Below are 10,966 nucleotides of genomic sequence, written 5' to 3' on the forward strand. Positions count from 1 at the left end.
TGTCACCTTTAACCAGGTATTAATGTGGTGACTGTCCAGGTATTACTATGCTGTCCCTCCTTTTATCTAGGTATTACTGTGAAGACAGTCCCTTTTATCCAGGTAATATCTGGGTGAAGGACTGTTCCCCTTTATCCAGGTTATTTACTGTGAAGACCTGTCCCCTTTTATCCAGGTTTACTGGGGTCTGTCCCTTTTATCAACGTATTACTGTGAGACTTTCCCTTTATCCGATGTTGATTACTGTTTTTAAGACGTCTCTTTTATCAGGTATTACTGTGAAGACTGTCCCCTTTTATCCAGGTATTACTGTGAAGACTGTCCTTTTCCATCGAGGTATTACTGTGAAGACTGGTCTCTTTTATCCAGGTATTACTGTGAAGACTGTCTCTTTTATCCAGGTTATTACGTGAAGACTGTCTCTTTTATCCAGGTATTACTGTAAGACTGTCTCTTTTATCCAGGTATTGACTGTGAAGACTGAGTCTCTTTTATCCAGGTATTACTCTGAAGACGCCCCTGGATCCAGGTATTACTGTAAGACTGTCTTTTATCAGGTAGGGTTTACTGTGAAGACCTGCCACCCTTTTATTCCAGGTATTACTGTGAAGACTGTCCCTTTTATCCAGGTATTACTGTGAAGACACGTCCCTTGTTATCCAGGTATTTACAATGTGAAGACTGTCCCTTCTTTTATACCAGGTATTACTCGTGAAGAACGTTCCCCTTTTAATCCAGGTGATTACTGTGAAGAACCGCCCCTTTTATCCAGGTATTACTGTGAAGCTGTCCCTTTTATCCCGGTATTACTGGGTAAGACCGTCCCTTTTATCCCAGGTTTTATTCCTGTGAAGACTGGTCCCTTTATCCAGGTATTACTGTATGGAACGGACTGGTTCCCCATTTATCCAGGTGTTACTGTGAAGACCGTCCCTTTTATTCAGGTATTACTGTGAAGACTGTTCACTTTTATCCAGGTATTACTGTGAAGACTGTCCCCTATATCCAGGTATTTACTGTGAAGACCGTCCCTTTTTATCCAGGTATTACTGTGAAGACTGTCTCTTTTATCAAGGTATTACTGTGCTACAATTAACGAGGAAATTTGCATTTGAACGAATTGAAAAAAAACGCCTCATATTTAGCACGTCGGGCTTGGCCAAAATGCACATTTTTTTTCTTTTTTTCCTATATAATACACAACCCCCCCCCCCCCCCCACTATTAAATGGAAAGCCGGGTATTTGGGTGGGTGAAAAATCATTGACTTCCTTCACCTACCACGGGATCCCACCTAGGATGCCGGGGGGATTCGCTCTCATGAGCGTCCCCGCAACCTACTCTAATTTATGGAACTGTGAATTAAAATAACAGTGTTGCAACCCAATGTAACCAAGTCAAAGGCACAGAAGACCTTACGTAGCCAGACTTTTTTTGTCGCCTCCTGGACTGCAACTTAACCTAACTTTGGGAACTTAACATTAAAAATTATTGGCTGGGAATCTACCCTTACTTAACCTAACCTAAACCTTAGATATCAGGTCAGCCGGGAAGACCACTAACATAAGCCTAAGTTACCAGGTCCTTACTTAGCTAGTGCACGCTTCACTTTAATACCCTTCATTAAAGTATCATGGACCATTTAAAACATATCCTTGTATCACTTCCCCACCCCCCAACCCAAAAAAGTTTACCCTTTTCAGAATCAGAACCTACAGATACATGTTGCCATGGCAATGTTAGAATACCTCCTTGTGTGCCTATTTCGCTCTTGTATTTTCACCCACCTAAAATACCTATACCAGATTACCAATATCCGCTGTAGTCTGCAATAATTTTGGGATATAGCCTATAGGGTATCAGTAGCCTTACACTGATCATTTGTTCCCGAAACGAATAGGAGGTAAAACTGCATAGAAAAATGTCAACTGCCATAGTCTAGCTCGCCGCCGATTAGTTATATAGATCTACCAATACCTTTTCATTCAGAAGGCAACTGATGTCCAGTAAAATATAAATTAATTTATTTCTACCATACACATATCCTTCAGTTGTAAAATTGCAGCAGGAACTTCAGCGAAATTACTTGGTCTTAAAGACACTCACAAACCATCTTGTATATAAAATCTCATCAGTTTACATTCTCAGATCAATCTGCTGATATTATATTAGTAGAAAGTTATCTTCACCTCTTTCATACACTATTAAATAAAATTACTGACGTTAATAGTTGTAAAACAGAAGTCTCTTTATAATGAAAGTTTGCTTCGTCACCGACGTTGGGCGGACGACACACAAAGCGGCCGAAACCAAAAGACTTCTGTTGAAATGCCATAGATGTAAGCACACATACAAGTGAAGCTTCTATATTATTATGTGACGAAAAATCATTTACAGTAAAATACAAAAAATAGATTAAATACAAAAAGATAGATTACTTTCTGGTAGTGTTATTAAAAGAATTAGCGCTGGACTCGTCATTCAGAAATCCCATGTATACTGTAAAGAAGTGTAATAGGATGTTTTGCCTCGGCCACCGATCGAGTGTGTTACAAACACACACACACACACACACACAGTTTTCATGTTAAGGCAAAATGAGAAGTCAGTGATTAATAAAACAGGAGATAAATGACAACTTTTTTAACGTTCTGTGAATTATCAGAAAATGCCTATTTCAACTTAAAATCGAATTATAGTTGTTTTCTACGTTCTGTTTACGTCGTCCTGACCAGATCTCGTCATTTCAGAAATTCGTTGTTAAACAATTCCAACACTACCTTTGATGTCTAAAACTGAAAAAGAATAGCATACATACTGCATATAGCTACTATTAAAACCCTGATATATAGATACATTACTATTTTTCTACTTTGTAATGCTGGCGGGACCCGGTCAAAAAGAGGTAAGTATGTAAACAAGATCCGAAAAAGAGCAGCCAGGATCAGGAGAGTAATGCCATGCCTTAAGACTGGTTTACACCTACGCGCTTTCGTGGTGTGGGCTGTTATGGTGTGGGACCGCAACAAACCGCACTATAAACGCACCAAAATCGCGCCACCTCGCTGGCGGGGCCAGGCGAAGACCGTTAAAGCCGCACGACGCCACCCGGATTTTAAATCATTTCAAATTTCTGTGCGGCGTCTGGCAGCATGATGAAGTCGCACGAAGCCGTAAGCGGTGTGGCGCAGTGCCTTAACAGAAGAGTTAAGAACCCGCATGGTGCTGTGCCACACTGCACCACACCGCACGTGGTGCAATGTGGCGTGACGTCGTACCACCCGCAAGGGAGTGCTACGGCGTGATATCACAGCACTGTGCGGTGCCCGTGCGACGCCATCATACACAATTCATACATGGCGCGCACATGTTGCGGGGCATGCGGCGTGTTATGGCATCTACCTTGATCGATTGGATGGAAGGTTGTCGCGCATTCTGGGGAGGATAAAAGGGACCTCACTGACCACTGGGGCATCATTCTAGCTGTGACAGCCTGCTGACCAGCCACTCTGTGACCCAGCTTCTCTCGCCCAGCGACACTCACCCAGCCACTCTCGCCCAGCGACGCTCACCCAACCACTCTCGCCCAGCGACATTCACCCAGCGACGTTCACCCAGGGACAATCACCCACAGACGCTCACCCAGGGACGTCTACCCAGCGACGTTTACTACCCAGGGACGTAAACTCAGCGACGTTCACCCACGCACGCTCACCCACGCATGCTGACCCAGGGACATCTACCCAGCGACGTTTACTACCCAGGGACGTTTACCCAGCAATGTTTACCCAGCCACGTGACACGACGCCTCTACGGAAGACCACCCTCAGGCCTACCCAGCAGTCCCAGGACACCCAGGACATCCAGGACATCCAGCCTTCACAACGGGAGGAGACGTCTGAACACGAGGAAGAGCTGAACGTTGAGCCGACCGTCAAATCCCAGGACATTGCAGGCCCGAGTGGTATCGTATTGCAGCCAAAGAAACGATACCGCCCCAGCAAGAAGGACATTCAAGACTACCCGTTCACGCCAGAGAACAAGGAAGTCATCATGGAATTCATCAAGGCACACCCTACCTTGTACGACAAGCGGGACAGGCAATGGTCGAAACCGAGGAGGAAGGAGGAACTCTGGCGTGAACTGGCAGCGAATTTCATCAGTTGCAGCTTCCAGCAAGTTCGAAAGTTCTTCGAGGCTCGCCGTACGGACTTCGGCAAGATTGAGAAGAGGGAATACAAGAGCGGGTCGGCTACACGCAACAGGACACCACGGGAGGAGGAGGTGATGAGCACGGGGCATTCCTGGGAGGACACATCGCCCACGAACCCACAGTAGCCAGCGATCGGTTCTCACCTGTATCGTCGCACAGAACCGACGCAGACGATTCCTCTACTGACATGTCGGGCCTATCAGCTGTTTCGATCCAGCGGAGGAGGTAGCTGAAGCAGAAGAGAGCGACGAACTTGCCAGAGGACCGACGGCTTACCTGACGCAGCGCTTGGAGTACGTGCCTCGACGATACCAGAAGCCATTCTTCGAGCAAGTCATCAGGCTTTGTCATAGTTTGGAGGGTCCCGAGGAAGAGGATGCCACGACGAAAGAGGCCATGGCTTGTGGGGGTTGTTCCCACAGGATGCCCCCACGAGTTGATAAAGAGACGCAGACGAAACCCAGAACTTCAACACCTTCGACACATTCTGCAGTGCAACCGGTTCGGGCATCACCACACCAGTGGTTTGCATCTCAACGCCAAACTGTGTTTTTTTATGATCCGCACCCTCAACAGCAGCCTCAGCCGCAGCAGCAGGTATCTCATCAGGTGTACTCGACACATGCACCAAGGGTAGGCACACCGTCATTCTTCACCAGTGGACGTTCGACACCACTGAACTTCTCTCCTCGACCTTGCACTTCTTTGATGTTGCCGTTGGTCAACAGTCTCTTGGCAGACTTGCAGCCCCCTACCCCTGGCGCCAGTATTTCGACACCGAAACCTTCTGCCGCAGAGGATCCACCCACCTACGATTTGACCATCTCCCCAGGTGATAAGGAGGACATTGACCCCGAATCAATGGAGTGAGAGTGTAAATTATGTAAATATATATGTTATTTTTTTAAGAATAAATTGCATTTTAGTTATTTTTGTCATATTCAATTATTTTTGTAACTTTTATAATTAATAATTTTTCTTTTTGTAATAAATATGTTGAAATAGTGACTTGCTCTTACATTTTCCTTATTGATGCTTAATTTATATGTCATGACAATATATATGATATGATTGGGTGAAATGAGATTGAATAAGAAAAAGCTGGACCATAAAGAATAATAACATGAAGAAGGTATAACACGGAAATATAAAATGAAATATATGTGAAATATGAAATATAAAATGAATAGAACTCGGAAAATAACTTGAACTATAAAATGCAATTGAATAATGAAAGAGCATGGCCATAATGAATAATAAACATGAAGAAATATAACGGGAAATGTTAACATGAAATATGATATATGAAATATGAAATAAATACAACTCGGAAAATAAACACATACAAATATGATAATGAAACAGTAATTAACATTGACTGGACATAGTTATTAACAGGGGAACAATGAAAAATCAGTAAGATACTAAAGACATATTGGCCTCAGTTGATAATATATGACATTTGCAGTTGAACATGTTATGATAAAAACCAAGTCCCAATTTCAGTTTCTTACATTCTATGCTTTTTATGTTCATTTTCTTATATTCGATGCTTTTCATGTTTATTTTCTGATATTCTATGCTTTTCATGTTTATTTTCTTACTTTCTTTGCTTTTTATGTTTCATTTTCTTATATTCTATGCTTTTCATGTTTATTTTTCTTACTTTCTATGCTTTATGTTCATTTTCTTATATTCTATGCTTTTCATGTTTTATTTTCTTACTTTCTCTGCTTTTTATGTTCATTTTTTTATATTCTATGTTTTTCATGTTTGTTTAGTATAAGTATTTTTGTTATGTCCATCATTTGCTTCTCATTTGTCTCATTATTATGAATTATGTTATTATAACTTTCAGTTAATTATTTTCCAATATCATTTTTTATATGTACCAATCATCATTCCAATATTATTTAATTATTTTCCAACATCATTTTTTATATGTTACCAATCATCATTCCAATATTATTTATTATATTAATATTGTTATTAGGACAATACAAAAGTATGGGAGTATAAAACAATGAGAAATACATCATGAGATAATCTGTAGCTGTATATTCGTTCGGTGGGATCTTGTGATTGGTGGGAGTAGGGCTTCATCAACCACGGATTGAGAGCGAAGGCATCGTCGGCGACTATGTGGAAGGGGATGGGCTCATCGTCGTTGGGCAGATTTCTGTCTTCTGGGAGTCCTGCTCGGTTGTTTGTGATGGCCCTGGCCAGGTTGCACTTCTGCCAGGTTCCTCCATCCCCAGCACCTCCTTCTGCACCAACGTCGACGAACAGGAACCTGTACTTTGCATCGGAGAAGGCCATGAGGACGATGATGTGAAACTTCTTGTAATTGAAATACAGTGATCCTCCACCCTTGGGTTTCTTGATTGCAACGTGCTTCCCATCCAGGGCTCCCACACAATTGAAGTAGTTCCACTTGGTGGCGAATTGTTTTACTTCGTCATTCCATTCTTCTGGTGTCGTGGGGCACTTCATCACTTCTGGTTTGTATGTCTCGATAATGGCTTGGCAGACTAATGGGATAAATCGGCATATGGAACTCTTGGAGACTCTGAAGCTGTATTGCAGGCTTGTATAGTCGTTCCCACTTGCCAGGTGGTGGAGAATGACCGCCAACTTGAGTCCCACCTCTTGTGCAAGCCGCATCTTCGTGTCCTTCTTCTTCAACAGGGGTGTCAGCCTTTCGACCATCTCCTCAAACAGTTCAGGGTAGATGTGTAGAAAGTTCTTGTGTCCTTTGCGGTCCTCCTTGTTCAGTTCTTGTAGTAGCTGGTCGTAGTCCCCATGTAGTTGCTGCCGTGTCAGCCACTCCCAAGCCCAAATCCGGCCTGCCCTGCCGTCCTTTCTGCATGGTGCAGGTGGTTGTGGCACTGTAGTACGTCTTCTCAACCCGTCAATGACCTGGACTGCACAGATACACAGGACAGCTACCAAAAAACTCTGGGTCTCCTGGGGTGAGAGGCTGTTGAGGTCCATATTGCATGCTGGTTGGGCATGGAATGAAGGATGTGCTTGGCAGGCCTCTATATATACCCAAGGTTCATATCTGGCACGGTGTGGCATGGTGCATGTGTAACAATCATGCACCGTTGCATGTCGTGTCTCGTGCGGATGTGCGCGCACTCCGCAACAACACCGCAACCCACCCGCAACACACCGCTACACGGAGTAACAAAGCCGCAAGAGCGCATGCGCTGGCATAGCAACAACGACCATAACACTGCGCCAACTCTGTAACACTCCGCTAGACACCGCAAGAACATGCCATGATATGCTCGTAACACTACGCACGGGTCCGCGCCACGCCGGCCAATAACGGTCATTTTTTCTCCCCCCGCGTAAATTTTGTGGCGGTTTCTTGTGATCCCATGCCATAACAGCCCACAACACAAAAGTGCGTAGGTGTAAACCTACCTTAAGTCATAAGTTATACCACTTGTAACGGAGTGAAGGAACAATAAAGCTGTGAGTGCTTTACATAAAGTGTGTATTTAATCCACCTTAAGCCCGCGAAAGTATTAAGTTATGACAATTGTCTTCTTAGGCTTGTACAGCAGCTTCAGGTTAGTTTTCACAACGACGAAACCCCACTTGAAGAAGACTCATGAAGTTACAATCCAAGAAGAGGAATCCAATGATGAAGAGTCACTTGACTTGAAATGCATAGTAAACAAGATTTCTGTCCACCCTTATGTTGTTAGTTGTCAAGTGAATCATAAGCCATTTTTATTTGAAATTACCACCGGTTTAGCTATTTCTACATTAAAGTATGATGATTTCAAGAAGTTAAATTGTACATTACTGAACTGTAGAACTAAATTGCAGGGTTATAACCAAATGCCAATTAAAGTATTTGGGAAGGTCAAAGTTTCAAATTTTCAATACGAACAGCAAAATCATCCAGACGTTGAATTCATAATTGTTGGGTCAGACTCCCCAAATAACTTGATTGGTAGGAATTTAATAGGAGAGTGCACTATAATTAATGTCCATCAGTTAAATATAAAAGATTTTGTGGAAAACTATAATGTAGATAGTTTGAAGCCTATTAAGAAATGTCAAGCCCGATTGTATCCTAAAGTTGGTCATGTTCCTGTTTAGAAGGTCCGCACGGTGCCACTGACGTTACGCAGTGAGGTTGAGAGTGCGCTGTAAGAGCTTGAAAAAAAATAAGATTATAGAAAGAGTAGAATTCTCAGATTATGCCTCACCAATTGTTACTGTCAGGAAGCAGAATGGATCCCTTAGCGTTTGTGGGGATTTTTGTAAAATAAATTAAATTCTTCATGAATCTAAATTCCCATTACCTAATATGTCAGAATTAATTTCCAATGTGTTTAGATATAAGTATTATGCCAGACTTGATCTCAAGAATGCTTATTTGCAAATGGAAGTTGCTCCAGAAGACCGTAAATATTTGGTAATTAACACACATTTGGGTCTATATAGATATTTACGGTTATCATTTGGTATCCATTCTGCTCCTGCAATATTTCAGAAGTTCATTTCCCAATTGTTAGCTTTTTATGATTTTGCTAATCCATATCTGGATGATATTGTTATTGGTGGAAACTCACCAGCTGAACATGATAAACGTGCAACTAGCAGAGAGAAGAGCCCCATTAACTGTCCTTGTTTTCAGTGTGTTTCTTTGTTTAGTTTTAAAGAGGTTAACTTTACTGAACACATTCAGCATTAGAGTGCGGCAAGCAAAGAGCAGTTAGAGCAAAATTGGCTAGGTCTGAAAAACTAGACTCTTTTTGGGACACTTCTCCCCAGAACTTATCAGGTGACTCATTAATGAGATGTTTAAGTTCATGTTGCAATGTGGGAAACATTCTCCATTGATCATCCAGCTTTTGAAGTAGTGAGTGGTCATCTGGGGGTACAATCAGAGGAAGCTCAGATGCAAGAGGGAATAAGGAGGGGATTCTTTCTCTGAATTCTGATGAGAGAGCATTTTTTGGACAGAGACAATTTAACTTTGACAGGACACCATAATTGAAATTATACCTCTTCTTTATTTCTGTGCATGCCACTACAAGGAAACTTCTACACCTCTGAAAAACTCCTACTGTTGAGCTTTCTTTTCCTGTATGGAGGGGTTTTTTAATCCCTGCATAACTTAAACTTCTAGGTACATTTAGCTGTCACTAAGATGCCTGTCATGTCTTTCAGGATTTACAGTCTTTAGATCAGTTTTCATTACATAGGTCCTGTCCATAAATGAGAGAAGGAGGTCTCTGAATAGCATGGACACTTTATCATGGAGAACTGTTATTACTGCTTTATCTGACTGGAAAAATTTGTTGAACTCAGCAAACATTGGAAGAACCCAGTCAAGGAACAGGAAATATAACCTCATGAAAGGATCATGAAGGGAGTTCACCGACCACTTTATATTTGTAATTATATCATCGTACCAAGGCCGTTTTTATCGTACATGTACGATAATTATCGTACGTGTGGCAACACTGGTTGGATGTTTCTCTTCATACTTACTTGATAAGTAGTAAATATTATTAGACGACTGATATGTTTTCGAAAACATTTAAAATAGGGATGTGGCATTCTTTTATTCGGTTAAAAACGTAGTTGAAATTAAAACGTTCACTCTTTCTGCTTGTTAAGAAAGGTAGACATTGTGGAGAGCTTATATATATATATATATATATATATATATATATATATATATATATATATATACATATATATGTGTATGTGTGTGTGTGTGTGTGTGTGTGTGTGTGTGTGTGTGTGTGTGTACATATATGTTTAATTATTTATTTAAGAGTCGCTTGCAGGGCTACAGTGTCATGTACACTCGGCAAGGAAACTTAAGATACAGTTTTTTTTAAATCTTCGGACACATAGCTATTGTTCAATAATGCCACACCTGGCAACTCTTGAAAGGGGGCGGAGCTTCAAAATTATAGTTTGTTGCTTTCTAGATATCCATCAACTTTACACCATAAAGGAATTCTGTTGAGGTCCCTATAATCATTTATACTTGAATGTAGAAACAGAAAAGGCTCTATTATTTATTCGTTAATGTTGATATTGGTAAACGTCAGTTCAGGGTAGAATATCGATCATCCTTTTTAAAAACTTACTGTGAAACCTTATTTATAAGTAATGTTTGACACTAAACTGACGTAAAATTCATATGTAATAAAAGACGGATCTTAAACAATGAGAGAAAGGGTTTTAAAATTTGGGCATTACTTGTGGAAATCGTGAGGAACAATACAGTAAAGACTGAAATATTATGACAATAAAGAGAGAGCGCCCAAGCATAGGCCTATCGATAGAGATACTTAATTCATTATATTTGCTTTGAGAGGTTAAGTGATGATAATTTTTCAAATGTTTCAAAAGTGGGGAGAGAGAGAGAGAGAGAGAGAGAGAGAGAGAGAGAGAGAGCGCAAGCATAGGCCTATCTATAGAGATACTTAATTCATTTTATTTACTTTGAGAGATTGAGTGATAATATTTTTACAAATGTGTTTTAAAAGTGGAGAGAGAGAGAGAGAGAGAGAGAGAGAGAGAGAGAGAGAGAGAGAGAGAGAGAGAGAGAGAGACGCAAAATCTGCTCATGTGAAAGCTTAGGCTAATCTATAACTACTTAATTTCATTATATTTTCTTTGGGAGATTGAGTGGTAATATATATATTTTTAAAGTATGTTTTAGAAGTGGAGAGAGATAGAGAGAGAGAGAGAGAGAGAGAGAGAGAGA

Source organism: Macrobrachium nipponense, chromosome 7 (assembly GCF_015104395.2).
Source record: "Macrobrachium nipponense isolate FS-2020 chromosome 7, ASM1510439v2, whole genome shotgun sequence".
NCBI classification, from domain to species: Eukaryota; Metazoa; Arthropoda; class Malacostraca; order Decapoda; family Palaemonidae; genus Macrobrachium; species Macrobrachium nipponense.